The following is a 22,785-nucleotide window of genomic DNA, read 5'->3' on the forward strand; positions in this document are numbered from 1 at the left end:
CTCACTAACGCAGGACTTTTACGAGAGTTTGTCCGTTCTCAGTCTGCTGCCAATCAGAGGAGGTTAGGGAATCTGTGGTGGAGTGGCGTGCTGTTCGTGGGGCAGGATTCGGGTAATTATTTTTCTCTTTTTCTTATGGAAGATACAGGGCAGACAAGGACATGGTATTCAGATGCCCGCATGGTTATCAATCTGCATAGAGATTAGCATCAGTGACACCTGTGTGCAAACTAATACACTTCAGTTTTTTTTTATCCTTAAGGCATTGTTTAATACCCATTTCGTGTTTTTGTCACTTAGCATTTAATTATAGTGGCACGTGGAAAATAAATCTGTTAATAAATCTTGATTTAGCTGTTTCAGGTTTGCCGGTATCTTTGTGCGCTGACATACTGTAGCTCCGCAGCTGTGCAGCATGGTGTCACTGAGCGCAGCGTGAACTCTTGTCGTACAGGCCCTAAATCTTCCCACATTTCCACAAGGCATTCTGACACCACTTGTTAAAATGGAAGTCTGAACATGAATTGTTGTGCCTCTCTTACAATTTGTGAGGATATAGCTGCCTAAGTGTACATTTAGCCAGTTTACTGCTACATCACCCTTAGACACCACATTTAAATGTATGTGTTATTGTTTTATTAATACCATTGAACCATGTGGCTGCAAGGATAAGTGGGGATAAATTTGTGGGGATAAATGGAGCAGGAGCATTTTGAGACATAGCTATTTCTTTTCTCATTTGTGTTGTACAAAATGTGTCCATTTTTTAGTTTAATAAAAGTATTAAATCCTTACAAAAGCAGATGAACCTCTTGCGTACAATGTCCCCCTTGACTTTTGAAATGCAGTCCTTTCTCCTGTTGTGGCTAGTGTTTTTTAATGGACCCTGTGTTTTGGATAGTTGGATGTCTTTAAGTTCAATTTGAAAGAACGGGATTGTGGGTTCGACTTGCATGTACTGTAGGAAGGTCTGCCCTTTCAAATGTGCCTGAATCCACTATCAGACTATGGGGATTCTGTTTTACAAGGCTATTTTACTCTTTTACTCATTGTAAAAAAAAAGTTTGCTGACATTATTGGGTTGAAATAATGTTGCCTGCGATTCGATTTAGATTCTTTTTTACAAACTGAGTATTTAACAAATAGTGTTCTGAGCCAGGATCTGAGGCTTTTCATGCTGCTATAAAGCTAAAGACATGCTGCTACGGTATGTAATTTCAAAGAGATTCTGCTGCACCAGAATGTGCTTTGAAAAGTTTGAAGGTAAAACCCGCATGGGTGATAACAAGCACGACACAGATACTTAAGTCTCACATCTGCACAGACGTCTGTGTATTTCTTCCTTTTGCTTAGTGCAGCTATGTATGTTTTGTGATCTGTGACCTCCCTCTGAAAATAAAGGTCATGTTCTTGCCCACCTCCTGAATAGCGGACTGTGGGATTGTGTTTCATTTGGGGGAAATAATCACCAACTTTCCCAGCAGCTCAGTAAAATACACAATCAAAACTTTGCAGATGGAAGTCAGAACTGACCAAGTACATAAAGGCAAAGCAGGGTGAGGCAGCTGATGAACGATGAGTGGTCAGAGTCCTTGCCTGTTCTGCTCCAGTGGCTTTGGGAACATTTGTTATTTGTTGTGCGGTAGATTAATGAGCTTCGGCTTTTCTTGATTCTTGGATGGAGCTTCGCATGTGACCTAGCAAAGCTGAAAACGATTTGTTTGACACGGTAGAGTCTGGCCACCACAAATCCACAAAGAATGAAAACATTTCACAGTTTAATTGGATTACTGTCGGAAGGGCTACCATTCACTTTTGGGTGAGAGGGAATCCCAGGAGTTTGGACTCTAGTAGCAAAAGCTGCTTAATTTCTGTAGAGTTTCAAAAATTATGGATTGATTTATATTTTAAGAGTGAATTGTGTCTTCTGATATTTTGTAGTCTAACCTTCTGTACGTTAATGGGCATTGTTCCCATTCAGTGAATCAACTGCTGCTGCCTGCCTGTTTTATACACTGACTGACATAGATGTGCTATAGAGCAAGGATATGGTCACAGCATAGTTCAGTGTTATTTTAAACTGTCTTCTATAGAATTGTGCTAATTTCAAGTTGTTTTAATTTGCAGAAACTTCCTTTTCTAAGTCTTGGAGGAGATGCTTTGTTGTTGGTCTCATCTGTTATTATTCTAGGGAATAAGATATAACTTAACATATGATGAGCAAATGTAGTTGGACGTTGGCTGTGTTTGGGCCTCTCCCTTGTTTGTGGTTGTAGCTTTTAGCAGTGGTAATACTCAAATGAAATACTTAGCTTATTCCTAATTTTAAACAGTAATATATTTTAGAGAACTATGCAGTCTTGCCAGGTAATTGTGAATTATAATGAAGAGAATGGGTATTTTTTTATGCCTCAAAATTAATCTATGCCCTCTAATAGTTTGAATTATGGTTTTAAATTTTTTTTAAAAGTATCGTATTATATTAAGTCCCGGAAAGGAAGAAAAAAGCTGTAATTGTATGTCTTAACATCTCATTTTGACAGAAAAATAAATTCTTGCTGCTTGACTTGCCAGATTAACTTGTAGATTGCTCTTGTATTTTCCCACATTCCACTAGAACATTTCAGGCACATTCAGTTCAAACATTCTCAAACTCCCTTGGGAATAAATAAAATTAATGTGTTGCTTTCCTTTAGCCAATGACTGGCGTAGAGCTCCCTCCCTCTAGTGGTTTAGATTCTGTGGAGAATCGTTGCGGAATTCTAAAGGAATGCTACCTGGAATTCAGCCATAGAACCTCTAGGGTAGAGTAGTTATGATGTAAAACTTGACTCTGTGCTTTCTGCGTTCCTACAATAAATTTTGAGCACGTTTATTTAAGGTTGGGCCACAAACCTTAGACGTTGGCCAAATCCAACTTTTCTCTGCTGAAACTGAAGAATCCCAAAGCTTATACTGGGAACTATTTGAAATGAGATGCTGTGGAAACTGCACTGTTGCCATGCTACAAACCTTAATTGTTAGATTTCAAGTAAACATTAAGAAGGGAGTTGCAAGATGTGCATATTAACACTGTAAATGCCACTTTTAACTCGGTATATACAGTAATGCCAGTAGTAAAATGGGAGAGGATATGCTTATTTTCCTTCCTTTTGTTTTTTCAATGAAAAGTTTAGTGAATGTACAGTGTATGGATTTGGAAGATAGGTGTTTATAGCCAGTGTTTAACTTAATGCTGATTGTACATTTATGAAAGATCATATTCTAGGGCTGATATAATGTTTTAAATGGTCTTTGTTGTTTTAGAATGCTTCAGCAAAGAATACAACAGTAATTGTGGGTATATGGTATGGTTTCATGTTTTCCATAGGGGGTGGTTTGCTAACATTATGACTGTCCCTTTTATTGACTTTGAGCTCTGCCCACCAGGTTTAGCATTAGAGTAAGCAAAGCTATATTGCAGAGCAAGACTAAAAAAACTTGTTCTTTAGTGCCTGGTCTGGTACCTGGTCTGTCTGTGATCTGTTTTCCTGTAATCTGTTAGTTTTGCCTTTCACTTGAAGGGAAGCACACCTGTTGTTTTGTCAGGGAGCACTCATTCTTTCAGTGATCAAACAATACTTAATCACTCTGCAAATTAGTTTGCTCTGATTAACCCTGCTACCTCTATGGACGATTAAGAAGAACAGTTGAAGTAAAATATTCATTTAATGGATTTTTGTCTTTTTACTTCAGTTGTATTACAGTAAAGATTAGCATATTTTTTCTCTTTTTCGGTGTGAATGCCTGTGCTTTAATTTGAAAAGCTGTGAAAGCTTAACAGGATGTTGGTTAGTTTTGCTGAAACCATAGTGAAACAAACGTTTACAGCCTTCTTTTGTGTGCACAGGGTTTTAATCTTCTCTTTACAAAATGTAGATATGAAAATTCCTCTCAACTGTTTGCTGCAAATTACACTAGTTTTCAGTTATGATAGTGTTGCATTGAATTTTCTGACTTTGAAATTAAGCAGGACAAAATACTGTTGTTCCAACAATTGTTCAGTGGAACACTGGATTAAGGAGAGAAAAAGTTGAAGTCAACTTTTTCATTTACATGACATTAACCTGGAAGAGAATCAGAGGCTGGATATTCATAGTGAGACAGTAAACATTCAGTATTGCCAAATTTCATGTTGTAAGCTTATGCACTAGTAAGGTGCATGCAATTTTGTTTCCTAGAGCAATCCTAGGAACAGGATCCTCAGAAAGAATGACTTCGAAAACTTGATGTTCTTGGTAAAGGTACCCATTTGAAATGGAGATTGATCCATATAGTCTAGAGACTGATCTGAGCCTAAACTTTGTCCTGACCTTAACTTCATTTCACACATTAAAGGAACTGAATCAGTATAGTCTTGAAGAGAGGAATTTATGGTGGTATGGATACAATTTAAAATTCTGATAGATCTTGACAAAGCTAACTCTGTGGATTACTTCCGGACAAATTGTGGAACAAAGGACCTGAATATTTAATGCAAAAAAAGTTGATTTTATGATTGAAAGCGGGAGGCATTCCAGCTGTGCCTTGTGTTTCCTTTGAGCACCTACGGTTATGAGCCTGTTGTATGGCTAGTGTGAAGTGCACCAGGGTACAGACTGGGCTGAATCTGTGGGTGTTCTCTGAGAAATAAAAGGTGTTAATCTAAAGCAAGGATATTGCCTTCTGTGCCAGTAGGAAGGTTGTAGCAGTGAGATAGTTCTGTAACAAATAGAATTTTACAGCTTGATGACTTGGTGCTCTAATTTAACCAACAAAAAAAAACGCAACACCCTGCTTCCAAGTTGTGCTCTTCCTGTAACATCACTGCTTATCAGACCACAGAAAGAACTATTTAAAGATAAAGGATAGAGGGAAAGCTTCAGCCCTTGATAGAAATTTCAGAAATAAACAATTAATGTAAGTATGGTGTATGACCAATTACTGCTTGACATAAATTTAACAAACATCTGCAATGCAAGAACTCTAAAAATGTACGCTGGAGTTTATCCTAGTGGTAACAATTTATGTAGAGGTATAGATAACTTAATCAAGTCTTTTTATCAGAATTACAGCAGAGGCTAGTGTTACTTCTGAGAAACATCACAAGCTGCTTTTTAAATGAAATGTCTCGATTTAGCTAAATTGCATACAGCAGAATGCCATTTAAAATATTTTTCTGTTCAATTCAAATGTATGAATTGTCAATCACTGCGTTCAATGTCAGCTCAAACCTCTGATAATGCCTGCAGACTAGAACAGAATGCTTCACATTAGTGTGCTAGATAAGATTAAAGTCATGGTATTTACTTGCAAGATTACACCGAAACAGATGTTCAAGGGCTATTGCCCAGATTCAGCTACAGCTAATCCACCACAACCCCAGAGATCCCCTCATTTGAAAAATGGAGAGAAACTGTGCTGAATTGAATGTAGGAATTCACGGTTTAATTTAAGCTCGGTTTAACAACATGCAATTAGGAAATGCTGTATACTTTTGATTTATTTTCGCTGACCTTTTTAGGTTCCTCACAGTGTACAGCAGTAAGTTTAGTTTTGCCCCTAAGGGCAGAGATCATATATTAGGTGTCACCTGAAAACCTTCTGTCAGGTTTAAAATATAGATGTGAAGTTGCAGTGTTCAATCTAGTATCTTCAGGGTGACTGGATTAAAATTTTCTCATATTGCAATGGGTATGGAAAAGACAGACTAAAAAGACATCTGAGATGCAAAAATATAGCAGAAGTAATTTATTTGAGAAAAACAAAAGTTTTAGAGCAGCTGCTACTGTCTGTAACAATTTGCAGTCGAACGAATAGTTGTCTTGCATGCACTGCGTTTCCCTGTGAAGCAGTTTTGAAGCTGAGCAAAGTGGCCTTGTAGTCCTACAGTATGTAACACCACAATATTTGTGTTGCCATGTGCTATTCATAAACATCTTTGAAAAAGGAATGCAATGCAACACTGTTCTTGAGCTGGTTACATAAAGTTCCGTTTTCTGGCGGTAACTGATAAGTTCTTTTTTATACACAATGTTACGAGTTATCTGGAAGCTGCTGAACCGATCTTTGTAGCGACGGTTAAGATAGGCATGTGTGTTTTCCCTTTAGTCGAGCAGGAGGGAAGTCAAGATATACTCCATCAGAGGGAGAGATGTCGCCCCGGTGACCGCTGTCCTTCAAACTGAAACCCCGGGAAGTGATTCAGCAATAGGAAAAAGAAGCGTTCGCTTTTCCCTGAGGCTTTTCAGCCTCTCCAACGGTTGTAATGTTCTGATAATTATTCTCATACGCTGTCCAAGTGGAAGGACTGCGGCTCTGAATGGTCCTGTGCGCGTCTTTGCGCGTCGGGAAAAAAGAACGTACCGTACTTCGCAACTTTCATATGCAGCAGTTTATTTTTTGTGATATTCTTATAATGTATATTTTTTTTCAAATGAAATTTGCAGACTGCAATATTCAACTGTTTTTTTCGGACATGAACTTTATGAACAGATTGTTCTCAGTTTCTAAGAATTAAAAAAAAAAAGAACGGTAGTGTCATATACGGCGCTGATACAGATCCTAGAGGGTCACCGTTTCCTCTGGTTTTCATTCCAGTTCTGTTCACTCAGTGACTGGACCTGAATGAATTGCTCACTTAATCGGTCTGCATTATCACTGCTTCCAAGTCTCTACTCATTGACCGTTAGAGGTTTACCATAAAATCTGGTGGATTGTTCTTCTAGACCTGTAGGGAATACCACTGATACAGACACAAGGCTCATTATCAAAGCAAAAGGTTTATACATTTGTTGGAAGCTCTTGAGAATAAACTGTTGTAAATTATTCTAGAGCCCATTCTAAATGTTCAAAGAGAGAGAACTCTAATAAATCATACGTGATGAAATTAAAAGAATTGTGTTTAAATCTTTGTACCACTTTGTAAAAATCGTTAGCAGACGGGACTTTTTGTAGATCTGAGAGGAAATTCATGGTCTACAATTTTTGAAAAAGTTTTTTTCTCAAGCACATACTGTAAGTGCGTTTGTCTCAAGTTCTCAAGTTTGCAAACCGTCTTTTTTGTCCGAATAAAGAAAAAAGCGTTTTTATTGATATGTTCTTTTTCTGTACTACTTAAACAATGCTCCGTGTGAGATGACACTCAAAGATCAGTTCATAAAGATCTTTGAAATGCTTTTAAAGAACTATGTTTAAAGTCAAACTTTCAACACTCACTTCTACACTATATATATACATCAGTTATATATATATGCATAAAAACACAGTTAAAGTAAAATAATTCACAGTACACATGGAGTTCAAGATATTTTTATATTTTTTTCTGCTGTGCTCTCCCTAGTAAATTGCTAGCTCTGTTGACTTGCTTGCTGAAACCTTTGTGACCAAATGTAAAATAAGTGGCTCCTGCATCTTTCACATTACACTCTTTTTTAATTTGGCTTAAAAAATTATAAGTGCTGGTTTCTTGTTTATTTACTGTGCTCTGTATTTGTAGTCTCTCAACAACTGTATGTGCATCAGGTTGCTTTATCATGACCTTGAATAATTTTGGTGCAGTATTGTGTAATACTTGCAGTGATATTGCAGGCTTTTCTGTGTTAGCGCATTGGCAAAAAGTTCTGTTTAGGCATGCAGGGTCTGTTTTATAGAATTGTCAGAGTGACATAGATGATGAAAATGAAAACGTAGAATGAGAGATGACCCCACAAATAGACGCTAGTCTTCGCTTGCAAGCCTCACTCAGTAGAGTCTGCCAGCATCTGGAATTCTGCACTATTTATTCACGAGAGAGTCAGTTTACGCACGCCTGGTTAATGGAGGTGGGAAAAAACTGTCTTGGGTATCCTATACAGTAAATGCTTGACTGGGTTTGGTTTTGGTGACTGAGAAGATCATGACATAGGGATAACATCAGTGTCACGCTCATCAAACCACTGAGCAACCACACTTGCCCTGTGGATGAGTGTATTGAGATTCACACATCTACACTCTGGGCAAGAAAGAAATGCTGCACCAACGGTTATTATTGATCTTGGGAGCATTAGTGCACCCAAACTTGACTATTGGTATATATGAACCCTGTATCCAGCTCTGTGAAGATCTCCATGGTCTATTTTAATCGACCTGGCTGCTCAAACCCCATGCTGCAATTTGCAGTCAATTGACCTACAGTTCCCTGCCCGATTTGCTTGCACTTTGAATTGAGGCACTCATACTGCAGCCCTGGAGAACGAGCTTCCGCCTGTTGTTGCCCTTTGCTGGTGTTTTTCCCCTCGGAGTCCTGTGTTGACATCACCTTAGATACTGTTGCTTGAGAAACATCAGCAAGTTGAGCATCCTTGGTCACCAAAACGCCTGCCAACAGCACCACAACAATCACCCCCCAGTCAGAGTCACTGAGGTCTCCTCTTGTAACCTTGCTAGCCAGAATTATAGGCAACCAAGCCTGTCCAGTACTTCAGTTCCTTCTCCTAAGCATGCTGGGATGTTATTTTTATGGCCCCACCTGTGTGGAATCCCTATACTTAGTGCCTCTTTTTACTCATGTTTTTTTTCCCCCACTATCTGTATGTTATTATTTATTTGAACCTCTATGTTTAAGCTCTTCAAAGGCTATTCCCAAACACTTGAAAGAAAAATAATAGAGCTGACCTCTTTGTGCATCTTCAGGGTTATAGAGCAAATTAGGAAACAGTGGTTGAGACATCCAGGCTAGACTCGCTTGATTCAGGTTTGAAATGCCGGAGTGCTTGAATTCCCTTATCAGAGAGGCGGACATAGTTGCTGTGCGGCTGGGAAAGTGTTGGGGAAACTGCAGACTGTCTTTATAGTGCGACCTTTGCAAAATGTGTTGAGGAGCATATCCAAAGCTGTGGTCAGTGATTGATTTCCATCCCTGAGTCATCTGGAGCTATACATCCTCTCCTATATGAAGTGGTGCAGGCTGAGCAGTCGGCTCACTGACTGAGATGCCCTATTGTTGTTCGATTACAAGGAGGTGATGTCTCTTCACTGCTAGAAATTCTGGAAAGTGAACTTGTGACCTCTTTTTTTAAACCGACCTTCTCCACAATGAAACATCTGTCTTTTTTAACGTTGAAAAACATTTCCCTATTGTGTTTTAACTCTTCAGAGGTCTGTTACAGGGGCGTTCTGTTTTTTTGTGCAGTTTTGCTGATATTTATCTTTCACCTGTACAAGTGTCTTGTGTGAGGTTGCAAATTTCCATTAAGAACTTCAGGTTAAAAAAATTGATGTCCACCATTTGTAATGAAAAAAAGGGGTGAATGTTTTTGGAGAGCAATATGTTGAATTTATTTGGAGTTGTAGCTCTAAAAAGGGCGACATAAGGTTAATTTTTTCCAGTCAGAAAAAAATTAGTATTAATATCTGATGGTAAGCTATATAGCTATAATTTTGTATTTTAAACAACAGAACATTGTTTGTCATGCTCAGGCAGAAAATGTGTGTGCACCTTTTTGTGCCATTGAAATCCAAACATTTTTTACCATAACAGTAACAGGTTTACATAAAAAGTCTGGTCTTTGCCAGATTCTTCTTATGAATGAAAGAATAAAGCTGTATTGTTGAGCACTGTGTCACAGGCATGAAACTGCTTGACAGCTAGTCTGCTACAACACATCCTTGTGTGAGTGCTATTGTTTTCTGCATTGATGTAATTTAATGGGGAACCCTATGTTACATGGTGGTCTATGAAAAATTAGCATGAAGCATGATACAGTATACATACAGTATATACAGTACTGCGTCTTCAGAGGTGGAAAGTTTGAAAGGATGATCATGTATTCCTTGTAAAACAAACCCCTTAAATGACATACATCTAAACTAGGAGTGGAACTGACGCAGGTAAGAGACGTCATGGAAAACCAGGGTCATTCAGGGAGATCCTGACCTTGAATTGTGCTACAATAAGGACCCTCTTTTGTTTCCTGTGCAAGGTTTGAATATTTATAAATTAAGAATATAACAGTAGCGGCATTATAATAGAATATACAGTACTGGGTCCTCGTTTTCAGGTATTAGATAGAAAATTGTTTTATTCATTTTCATAAATGAAGCGAATTAGCTGCATAAAGGAAGCTAAACAAGACCTTACTAAGAATTTGATCTGCTCAGGCTTGTGGAAGGCTGAGCAATTGTGAACTGTCAGTTTATACTGATGTTTATTCACTGATTTTTACTCACTGTAACTTTTAAAATGCAACTGTGTTTTATTGTCTTCTGACTTCCATTGATATTTTATCTGGGTGTACAGTCTATAACTTTTATTGGTACAGCAGCTGAAATAGGCTGACATATGTTGGCTAATGTTTTTTTTCTTTGGGTGCAGTCTTAATTTCCTGAATTCCCTCCAGTCATTTCCTGATGTCTTAACCATTGATAGGCGTTAAGCAAGTGATCACAGCCTTCTTTAACAATTTCTGCTGTGTAAGCCACTACCAATATCATCTCACCCCCACCCTCCAAATATCAAAGAGTTTTCATCACAGATGTGTGCTTTATCAACATTGCACCCTAATTTATCTCTGCAAAGGTCAAGCAGAGAGGGTGTCAGGAAGGACACATCATTGCGAAATATATTGTAAAAGTGCTAGAAGCTCTTAAGTGTTTTTTTATTGACATTCTGTGATGTATACAGTAGTGGTGTATTCAAAAATTATAAATGTTGTTAGATGCAATGGCTACAGTGTCATTATAGGCTTTCATCAAGTAAGACGTGTTGCATTCTGATATCGACAGCTAATTTGTTTGTGGTGCACATTTCTGGACTACTATGATATTAATGGTCATCAAAACCGAAAACCACAAAGCTATCGTTGCTTGTGGCCAAAAGGTAAATGAGCTTCTCAATTTAAACTTAGAAATGCTGAACAGGGTTTGAGAATTGTCTGCAATTTATGGTGATGTGAGAATTTTTCACATCTTATCCAGAAAGCAGTAACTGCAAATAAGAAAGTAATTTTATTGGGAGGAATTGAGATCTGGAAATTAGATTTTATTTTATTTTTAACTGAAAAAAAATTAAAATCTTAGATTTTTAAGATGGGCGGCATGGTGGCGCAGTGGGTAGCATTAGTGCCTTGAAGTACTGGGGCCCTGGATTCAGTTCCTGGGGTGCTGTCTGTGTGGAGTTTGTATGTTCTCCCTATGTTTGCATGGGTTTCCTCCAGGTACTCCAGTTTCCTCCTACAGTTCAGAACATACTGGTAAGGTAATTGGCTTGTAGGAAATTGTCCCTGGTGTGAGTACGTCAGCCCTGTGATGAACTGGCTTCCCATCCAGGGTGTATCCTGCCTTGCCTTTCTTGTTTGCCTGGACTGCCACTGGCTCCCCTGTAAAACCTCTGTTGGATAAAGCTGTTAGAAAATGGATGGATGAAGATCTTAACATGGCACTGTTTTGTTTCCTCTGGTTAAACATGACTCAGCTGGATATCTATCCAGTGAGTAACTGAGGTGGGTCTCTTGTTTGCATCAGCTGCTGCTGCTGCTTCTGCATATTCACTGTTCAGTGTTTAGAAATATGTTTGTTTTCTCAATTTTAGGGAGGCCAGATTTTGGCCAGATCACTGCAGTGAGCCTCGAAAGCAGTCAGAGCCTAGAAACTGGTATTTAATGCAACACAGTCAGAGGGTGACACTGTCTCAAGTAAAGACCTATCAGAGCTATCAGCAGCAGTTTCCCAGCTTGTTAGTAACTATTGTAGACTTTGGCTTGTCTGCAAGAGCCTCTGGTTGGGGCTATGCTGATAGAGGCATGGGATTCTCTAGGACCAGTTGTGGATCGCACAGCTGGGGTTTAACAAAGCTAAAAGGGGTGGGTGGAATGTTCAGGTGTTTTTAGATTTACTGAGAATTTTCTCATTGTAATTAAATGTCGGTAAACCTCAGCAATGGAAGTGTGCTGGTGTAATGAACATTTGTGGTTAATCATTTTAACACTAGAGTACTATGCATATAACTAGCCTTGAGCTGTCATTACTGATAATAACGTTTGTGGATATTAAAGCTGATTATGATATAAATAATAACTATTTTAGAAATGTAGATTTAAAACAATAGTGTTCTTACATAACAGATTCCCAATGAGACACATGGCATTTTAGGAACTAGAGGCTTAAATGGGTAAAATATAGGAAAGATTATAACTAATTGCATTTGGCCCATCTAGCGCATGTGCTACTTAGTAGGTAATTAATCTACCATTTTTTGAATAAGCCGTGGCACTGGCTTATTCCTCAATATTGCTGGACACATGTAGAACATCTTTGCAGACCATTGTAGTCCAGAGGGTAGAGTGTAATAGAGGTACACATTGCTACTGATCAACTTTGGATTCTTTACCATGTTGCCTAGTCTGGAGAAAAAGAAAAAGATGGATGCAGAAATCCAGTGCAATGCTATTGGGCTCCTGAATCTGAAATCCCCCAGTGCTACACAGTTCAATTACTATTTCCATTTATCCTGCATAACACTTAACAGCAATGTTACACATCAAATTTGTTCTGGCTAAACTTCAGTTTAGGTCTCCCATAATAATTCTATAAATCTATTTCCGTGTTACTATCTGTTCATCCTAATCGCTTCATCCAATTCAGGGTAGCAGGGGAGTTAGAGCCTGGCAAGCAGTGGGTGCAAGACAGGGTACACCCTGGACAGGACACCTGTCCATCACAGGGCAGACACACAGACATGCACACACTCACGCCATGGCAGAATTTCCAAGTAACCTCCCAGTATGTTTTTGGGCTGTGGGAGGTTTCCGGGCACCTGGAACAAACTCACTGTAACACGGGGAGAACATACAAACTCCACACAGACAGCACCTCACGTCTGGAATTGAACCCTGGGCCCCAGCATTGCTAATTGAACCCCAGGTTCATAATTGAACACAAGGCCAGAGCACTGCGAGAAAGCAATGCTAACCACTACACCACAGTTCCAACTTTCATGTTACTAATGATTCTAAAATACTTTAAAAATATTACATCTTCTAGGGGAGATCAGAATTAGAATTTTTTTACTATCATCTGATTATTCAACAGTAGATGTTGGTTACAATCACATGTACGCCACTCAGTTTACACTTTATAAATATTTAATTTATAAAATACTTGCATAAATGCAATTTCTAACCCCTAATAAGTACAATTTTAATTACACAAAATATTTGTACTTACAAATTTGTTCCACAACCTTTTTTTTGCATTGGAGAGCATATTTTTGAGTGATAGGCTTTCAAAGAGCTCCGATTTAAACTCGTATACTATAATTACATGCAAGAATAGAGCCAGTATCCCAGGCCAGAATTTTGTGGTGGAATACCTCACCAGCTTCCTGTGTAACGTGTACCGAAAGCTTCAGTCTGGGTGCTTAGCCACAGCCTGAATAAATGGAAAAAATCAGCAAGCAGGGTACACTAAAGTTGCATTTAAAATCTTCGACTTTTTTATTTAATCTGATTTTCTATGGACATAGAATGAGAATTTTAGAATTTGTTTTTGCACCTTTTTACTTTGGAGAAAGAAATTTTTTTTGTTCTCAAAACTGTTTACACAATTTCTCATGTTTCTACAACATAAGACTCGAATTAAGTGTTCTGTTAACTTAGATATCCAACTTCAGCAGCTCAATACTAAATAGTGATAGCTAAAGTGAGGGTAACTGGATCGTTTCTGACAGAATGCTGTCAGTTGGTCTTTTTCAGTTTTTCAATTTATCAGTTGCCTATGTGCTCTATCATAGGTAAATTAAAGGGACCATATATTTCTACCTTACTGATTCACAGTTTCTTACTCTCTGTATTTATATGTATAATATGTTTTCATTAAAGTACTAGTGACAGAGAAAATACATACAAAATCCCTTAAACGTTTTTAATACTCTGAATATTGCTTCATAGAAAAATAAAATCTTTCGGAGGAGTAAAGAACTTGCGTCAGCAAATATATTCAAAACCCACAATTGTAACAAATATGAAATTTAGGATTTGAAATATCTTTGCTTTAAATAGTATTGTTTTATACCACTTGTAGAGCATCTGTGTATCTGGGAACCCAAAAACAAATACAAAAAAAGCAAAATCAACAACAATAAGCCTTCCTATTAAGCAGGTGACTTGTTTGTTCAATGAAAAAGTGCAAATCATGACAAAATCAGTGCTGTGTGCTGTCTTTTTTTCAACTTTTGAATGCAGTTAAACTTATAAAGAAACCTTTATGTTTGTGGTTTTTAGGCAACACAAAATGTAAAACTTGGAAATATTGAAAGAAGTAAAGGCAGCTGGTAATAGACATGTTCATTATGTTTTTTCTTACTTGTGTGTTGTAATAGGTTTTAATGATTCTTTCTCCTCATAGGCTTTCTGGCAGTGTGCTGTAAACAGTGGTAAGAAATACAAAACGGTAGTAACTAGCTTCTGCTGCAGCTAGTAGTCGTCATACTTATGCTTTCAAAACAAATGAAAAAGTGCCATTCTAAATCGGTAAGATTGCTTTATAAGCCTCAGTATTTGTCAGTCATAACTCCAATGGTAAAATGACTGTCATGCGCTCTATTATTTTTAATGTTAAAGAAGAGAATGCAAATGTAAAAAAATTGGGCAATTTAGAATGTGTTCAAAGTGTAAAGAAAGCAAAGAAAATGAACAGTCTTTGACTTTCTAGATTGATTTCACACAAATATGAGGCAAATGATACTCAACAGATTAATGCATCTGCCTCTGTGGTTCCTTATACTTGTGTAGCCTCAAAACTGAACAACACATCAAGTTGCTTGTTGTCAGTTTGATTATACCTTTATTTTGAGTATTAGAAATGAGGAGTTTAAAAGATGCAAGTTACTTCCAAAATGCCATTTTCCATATGGCTGGCTCTGTACTCTCTGCAATCATACATGATCGCAAAGCATCATGTTATGAGTTATTTTTTAACAACTAAACTTGACTGAGTCTATTAATACACCTAAAAAAAGAAGAATCGGCGAAGGTTTGTGCAGATGTTTCAGTTGTATTAACTGATAAGATCATGCTCCAGCACAGTGTGACCATTAGCTAGGAATGTGCAGAGAATCTCATGACACTTAGTAGGTTAGTGGGGAGGAGGAGTTGGTGGTAAAAAAAGCAGGACAGTCTGAACTGAAATTGAAAATGTGTGGAATGGATCATTTCCTGCTTTACTGACTCTGTCAGGTTTTCCTAAATTTTAGTTCTAAAATCGAAAAAACCTTCAACCTCAGAAAAAGCAGGACTATTAAACCGTTAATATAAAAAACGTAAAACCGTTTTAGCTTCGGCAAAGCTGATGGAATTAGATTTTCTTAAGAATTGTTGTACTCTTTTGTATTTGTATGGTATTTTTTACATGATAATGGTTGAAATCAGTCAGATGAGACTGTTTTTTTACTTAAAAGGTTCTCCCTTCTTTTTCTGTACATTTAACAGTACATCAGTGTGGTCATATAAACATATCACACCAGATGTGTTATTACCTATGGCATAATTCTTGTCTTTGCATGTCATGATTTTATGTCCCAAATTAGAATTATCCTATATTGCAGCCTTCGTTTTTTGTCTTCTTGTTGTCCTAATATTACGTAATACATCAGCTGTGATGTTTTTAACTAGAAGTTCAGTTCTGACTGTATTGTGATCAGCTGACTGACAAGTGTAGTTGTTGCGAACGGCAGACATTTTCAGCTGACAGCTGCATTTACACTTCACACTCAGGTTTCCTGATGAGTGGGTCAGCTGGCATTGTCCACCATGGACATTATCGGTTTTCTGCTCCATTTGATTCTGTTGTACACCTTGACCACTCCCTGTGCTACTCCTTCATCGCTCTTTTGAAATTTAGCAGTGCAGTGATTGGCTTAATCGTAATCTTTTCGTTTTTTGATCACTCGGTTTCAATGCTTAGAAGAAAATAATCTTTAAGGCCTTAAAATGCTTTACCATTTTAAATTTTGTATGAATGGATTACATTTTCATATTGCTTTACTTTTGGATTGACTCAACTTAAATTTTGCACTGTTTCTTGGCAAAGTGCAGTTCCCATTTCAGTTGTGTGGTTCATTGCAGTAAGCATAAACAACCTCATGCTTCCGGATTAAACACTTCTCTAAATGATTCTGGAAAAAAAACTAACTTCTTCTTGAGACTGACCACTCCTTTTGCATCAGTAAACAGCAGTTCGTGGGAGCCTTTTCTCTGGGGTGGCCATTCTTAAAGATGGCAACACTACAGCCGGAATAAAAAAGATGTGAAGGAACCTGGAAGTATTTACAGTTCTCCTTAAAACATCTAACTTGTAGAACAAATGACTTGAAGGTGGTCCAAAAAACTGCTGTCCTGGTCCTACATACAAAATACCTCATTCCTATTGTCTGAAGAAATCCCTGTAGCCTGTTGTTTTTATGATATTGTCTCTTTGAACATTTCTACTGATTAATTTTTCATCTTCACGTTTTAAAATTATAGCCAGGGGAAAAAAATATTTATGATGTTTTTTTCAGACATATCAAAACTACTAATATTAAATAAATCCATTGCTGGTCCTTTTTAATTCAAAATATAGTTGTGCCTGAGTGCCTGTGCCTGTGCCTTTTCTACAGAGAATTCAAAGCATAAGTGTGTCCAAGTGCTGCATCGAGAAATTTTGTTTTGGGTGACAGATAAAGTTAAAAGAACTGTCTCATGACCATGCTCACCCAAAAGCTTGGGAAGCTTAACTGTTAATATATGTGATTTACTGTCATAGACGAAAAAGCTGATAGTCAAGTGGGTACTTCCCCTAACAGTAGTGATCAAACTTACTAAATTATGCATATTGGTTGATCTAAAATATTGAAGCATTTTTTGAGCGGTGCTGAAATTGGATGTTAACATGGAGGATATTGTAATAGTGCCTCTGTAAAAAGCTATTTGCTCACCAGGTGAGGTTCAATATTCTTGTAGACCAGTGCTTGTTTAGTCTGTTGGATGATAACTTGGCAGAGCAATTGAATGACAGATATTGAAATACTACCACAGATTCCCTTATCCTGGAAAGCCACAATCCAGAAGAATTGCAGTGGTCACCCTTAGATCTGCAATTTCCAAACAACTTGAAACGCTTTTGTTTTGACCATCTAAGCAGATGATTTTGTATGATTTAAGTCTTTGTTAGAGCCTTGAACTGCTGCCGGAACTAGCATGGTGGTTTTATTCCATGGCATAGCCGTGTGGCACTCTGGTTGACATGGGAGGCTTAAGAAATTGGTTTGATGGTCGTGTTGAAATAAAAATTAAAAGAGGATCTCTGTGCACTACATCTTCCATGTTGTACTGTTTCAGTCTAGAGAGTGGTGCAGCTGGCTTGTGGTTTCACTTGCTAACGAACTACAGGAGGAGTGCAGTGAGACTTGCATTTAAAAAATGGTTCTTCTGTCCAAATTGGTGTTCTAGTTGAACAGTTTATAGGGTCACAGTTTATAAGGTCATAGATGTGGGCATACACTGCATATTAAACCTGTGCACAGTTTTCATTGACAGCCTTGTAAACCATTTTGCTTCATACCAGAGCAGAGGAAGCGTAACGTAATTAGGCCTTGTTTGGGGACTTCCTTTTTCTGTCAGGGTGGGGTAGGGTTAGCAAGGTTGGGCTGGGGTTAAGAATTCAAAGCAAACTTTTGAACTCTGTTGTCTGAGGATTGCCCCTTCCTTCAGTTTTCTGAGTCTGTGGGTAAGAAAGAGCTTAATAAGGTTCAGTTTTAAAAGGAGCAATAATAACTGCACATTTCTGTGAATTTCTGTCTTCTGCTACTGTAGTTAAAAGATGCTCATGCAATGCACAGGCACAAGTTTTTTGCCCATTTTCAACTAGCCAATCGTACTGCCAGAGGGGAGTGGCCTCATTCTTCAAGAAAGCTTTCTATTTCCTATTTACATGGTCCTGTTTTGAGGACAAGAAGAGACATTTACAGAAGCTGTTGGTGAGAAGAAGGCTACTAAAAACTGTAGAGTGAACAGTTTATTAAAGACCTTCCTTGCTTTAAGTGTTGTTTGAGTTTCTCATTGTAGCTGAGTGTCTCTACTATTGTCAGAATCTCTGCACTGAAAATGTCTGTAAGATTTAGTATGTCTTGTTTTTTTAATAAAAAATATTCCAAATGATAAAATGATACAAAATATGTTGTTTTCTTTAACAATGAAGAAAACAACTGAGAAATAGGGTGTGGTGTATGTCCTGTATGAGTAACCTCTATTGTAAATATACATTGTAGAACATTTTATAAAGGTATAAAAAAATAAAAGGATGTTTTACACAATGATGAATATAGTGAAACCTAATTTGCTATAATTAACACTATGGTATCTTCAATTAATTTAAGTCTCAGTGTATTTCCAATAAAGCAATAGTTTCCTTTGCAGATTTATATTGTATAGTAATGAAATAGTAGTTCTAAATAGTAATTTTAAAATAAGAAGGTTGAATCTGTTTTTCAAACAGTGATTTCAATACATTTTTCAAAATGTGATTTACTTATTTTTGTTTTTTACTTTACGCCTTTTCTTCTTGGGTTTTTATTTAATTTTGTTCTTTTGTTCAACAATACTTAGATCGTTTAACTGTAGTTTCTTTTTCCAGGCAGGGGAAAGCTGTGCACAGCAATCTGCCTCTCCAGATGGATAAAATCGCCTTTTATGGAATTTGATGGCTGTGTAAGCAGGAAATGACATCATGATGAGCAGTGTTACTAGACTGAATGAACATGGCTGAGAGTTTCTCGTGGCATTCCAGACACTGTTACTCACTGCTGCTGGAGCATAGCTAATATGTGGTGAAATTCTTAGAGTGAACCAAAAATAGCAAGGACATAAAATATTATGTTTGGAATAAGTTGGTAATAAGTCTTAGAATTGTTAAATGGCTGTGTTTTTTAAGACAAGATTATAGTTATTTTTATGATGGAATGGAATTGTATGGGTCTATTTGATGCATGCTAGAGGTGACAGCCCTTTGTGTTTTCTTTCATAGTAGTAATTCCAAGTGTTTTGAGCATTATACATCTTAACACAAACTTTCCCTTTATAAATCAGTATTTTTCAGTTATTGTGTTGTAGAATTACAAAAGAAATGTTAATGGCAGGTGGCAGGTTTCCTATTATTAAATGGGGGGGACACAGTGACATGAAGGCCGCTGCTTCTGCCTTACAGCTCTTGTGTCCTGGGTTGGATTCCATGTGCCTTCTGTGTGGAGTTTGCAATATCACCCCATGGCTGGGGTTTCTGCCGGCTTTTGCGGTTTCCTCCCACAGTCCAGACACGCTGTTTAGTTAATTGGCATCTCCAAGTGTGTGCAACTCGATGCGATGAATGTGCAGTAACATTTACAAATGAGAGGGGGCTGTTCTGCCCATCCAAAAAAATGGACTGTCTTCCCTTCCAGGATGCAATTTGCTTTATGCCCGTTTGCCTGGTTAGGCTCCAGTTCACCACAACTCTGTTTTTTTTCTAAGTGGTTATTGAAAATGGATAGTTGAATGATGGTTTAATACTGGTAATTTATATAAATACCATTATACTCTGAATCAAAATCTCCTCGAAAAAACAAAATAATATTGGAAATTGTTAACTTTTGAGTCTGGGTTTTCGCGAAGTACAAATTTGTGTGGATCACCAGAGTTTTGGGCTTTTAGATGACGGTAGTGTCGAATGACTTCAGTGTTGCTTATTCAGAGTTAAAGTCTGGATAAGTGGAGCTTTGTGCCTTAATGTGAGGACTTGCACCAGGGGAATGTTGATTAGGAAGGCAAATAGACCGACCCTCCCAAGCACACAGTGCAGTGTGTGTCATTCTCTGGGAGTGGCGTCTCAACATCTGGGGCCTGTTGTGCGCCGAGCTGCCCTGCTCACCCGCCAGCCTGTTGGAAGCAAGCCCATAGTAAAGCTGTCACTCACCCGCATATCAGCGGGTACTAAGAAGCAGAGGTGACTTCTGACTCCGGGAAACAGAAGAGGATCATAAAAGCTGAGTCAAGAGGCAGGCTTTAAAAACTCCCTCTGCGCTGACTGCTTTCAGGATCCATTAGCAGAGCGAGTCGCCCACTTGGTGTGCTGGTTAGGCAGCTTAGCAAGCAGTGAAGACAAATATCCACCACTTTAGTCCCTCATCGTGTACTCCAGCTCTGAGTGGGGGCTCGGACTCACTAGGAAGTTTACAACAGCTCTGTATTGAGTGTTTGGACGCCTGAAAGTGTGCATACTGTATGATCAATATCAGATTGGATTTCGCAAAGGCACATTAACTGTTTGTTTACCTTGTTTAAGTATGCTTCGTATTTAAGTAGCATTAAGCCAGAATTAAGATTCCTCCCACCACAGCTGCATTCTGTTCAAATATGAAGGAAAATGAGGAATCGGACTCAGATCAGAGTTTAACAGGTGCTGTAAGAGATGGCACTTTACATCATTATTTTTGTTTTCTCTGTGGTCTTTTTTGAGTCTTTCATATCCTATTCAGGGTTTTATTGCATCTCTCTGGAGTTCTGCTAATTAAATTATTCAGGCTTTGGAGGCGAGGGCCTATATTACCTTATATGCCATCTTTGAATTAGGAATTTTGTAAGGTATTTAATATTATTGTTTTACAGACTGAGAAGCGTTCTATCTGTTCAGTGTGATTGAATATCTCTGGCATGGTGGCACAGTAGCTTGCATTGCTGCCTAGCAATGCTGGGGTCCTGGGTTCATTTCCAGACCTGACGTACCATGTTCTGTGTGGGCTTCCACTGGGTGTTCAGGTTTCTCCTCACAGTCCAGAAACTTACAGGCAGGCTAATGAGCATTTCATTGCACTTGTGCATATGACAATAAACTGAACTGAATTAGGTTCTGGGAAAATTGGCCCTGGCGTGAGTGTGTGCATGTCTGTGTCTGAGTATCCGCCCCACAGTGTACACAGTGTACATTGTCTTCTATCCACTGTTTGCCAGGATAGGCTCCAGCTCACCTGCGATCCTGAATTGAAAGAAGTGTTTGGAAGATGGATGGATGAGCAACTCTGCTGTTCCTTGATTTAAAGTTATCATAAAGATGAGTGGTTTTGTTTGCTGTGAGAGCACTAACATTTTTAGCATTCATAGATTCAGCATTTTCAGCATGGTTTTTCTTCTTGAAATCCTGGAGATTTTTTTAAGAAAGCGGTACCTTTTTAATCTTGTAGAGATCTGCGTTTGTACTTTCTGTGAACCCCACATTTTTTAACAGCTGCAGTGGTGAGCCAGGCTTGACAAAGGGGAGTTTCACCTCATTTGCAGCTTTAAACAGCTTTGAAAACTGTTAAGTTTGCAATCTCTCCAAAAAAGTCTTGGGTTTTTCTTACGGGTCAGGAGTTCAGCATCTTGGCTTGTATCATGTTTTGTAGAAAAGGGAGGTATTATAAATAGAATGTTAGAGGGGATGTTTTCTTCGTCTTTTGTTGAATTTGAAATTCTGAACATAAAACATCTGCCTATGTTTCAAGTTTTTTTTTTAATTCAGTGTATAATGAAGTATTGAAAATCCAATAAAGTATATAGGTATATAATTTGTGATTAATTTAGGATTTTTTCTCTTTTTCTGCCTCCAACATTTTTTTGTGCTCTGCAGTGACATTCTTCAATAAAAGAAAGCAATGACATGTTAGAGCAATGTTATAGCACTTTAGCAAATGTTCTTTAATGAGGGTAATATAGTGGATGTCTGCTCTATATGCCTTACGCAGACATAAATTGAAAAAGCCAATAAGCCTGACTAGTAAAAAGTTATGAACAGCAAAATCTTTTAATTGGTTTGTTTAAAATATACAAATATTTTTATTTTTACATCAACTAAGGCACGTTCCTTTGCATTTATTGCCTGTAAAATTAACATAAATATCCAGTCCATTTCTGTCTTTTTAGAAGCTATTTCTCAACGTTTGTCTTCAGGATATTTAATGTCAGTGACTGATAATGAAGCCTAAGGGAATTATGGCATCTGTGTGTCATCATTTCCTGTCAGTATGTATAGTACTATGTGCTGGAGTAAACAAAAGCTTGTGCAATATGTAGACTACATAGGTCCATAGAACAACTGCACTCAGAAATTATCAGAATGTCCTTGGTGTGTTGACTTGATCTGCCAAGTACGAACTGTGTATTGGATAAACTATTTTCTTTCATTAGCCAATTAAAATGCATGATTCTGTTATACTAAGTGACATCAGATAACTGGAGTTTTCTTATGAATGTTGAAAGGTAGCTTGTATCATGTTGCAATGTACAAGAAGTTCTGTTACCTCTGTGACTAAGCTGCAGTAGAGCTGAATATTGGTGCAAAACAAATTAATTAGAAATGTAAGCATTAAAATTTCTCATCATTAAAATACAAATTATTGCACAACATGTTCTGATTTGATGATCAGGTGATCATCAAACATGATCCATTTCTAAGAAAAACAGGCTGTGCCTCATTTTCATAACGAAATTTCAATTTTTCATCTGCATTAATATATAGCAGTTTAATCCCATATAGTATACTGTTTGGTGCATTGTGCTGCATTTGTAAATGTTATCAAAAGAAAAACTTTTTTCTTTTGTTTTCCCACAGCTACAAGTTAAGAAAACTCTTGAGAAAACTGGTATCAAACAGGGAGGATATCTCTCCATTCAGAACCGTTTCTATTAGGTAAGTTATTGAAGCTGCTGTGATGCTGTGCATAATCTTGTCATTGCTAAAACTTTG

At 37.7% G+C, this 22,785-nt stretch overlaps 1 protein-coding gene across 3 annotated transcripts in view; it reads left to right on the top strand.

The window, feature by feature from the left end:
- Nucleotides 1-22,785, top strand: part of tln1 (talin 1) — a 132,745-nt gene that overhangs the window by 16,736 nt on the left and 93,224 nt on the right. For all 3 annotated transcript variants that reach the window (XM_088910239.1, XM_088910241.1, XM_088910240.1), the window contains exon 2: nucleotides 22,651-22,728. The gene's annotated coding sequence lies outside the window, so the exon portion shown is untranslated. The remainder of the gene's footprint in view (nucleotides 1-22,650; nucleotides 22,729-22,785) is intronic.

Source organism: Atractosteus spatula, chromosome 3, assembly GCF_055471065.1.
Source record: "Atractosteus spatula isolate fAtrSpa1 chromosome 3, fAtrSpa1.hap1, whole genome shotgun sequence".
Classification (NCBI taxonomy): domain Eukaryota; kingdom Metazoa; phylum Chordata; class Actinopteri; order Semionotiformes; family Lepisosteidae; genus Atractosteus; species Atractosteus spatula.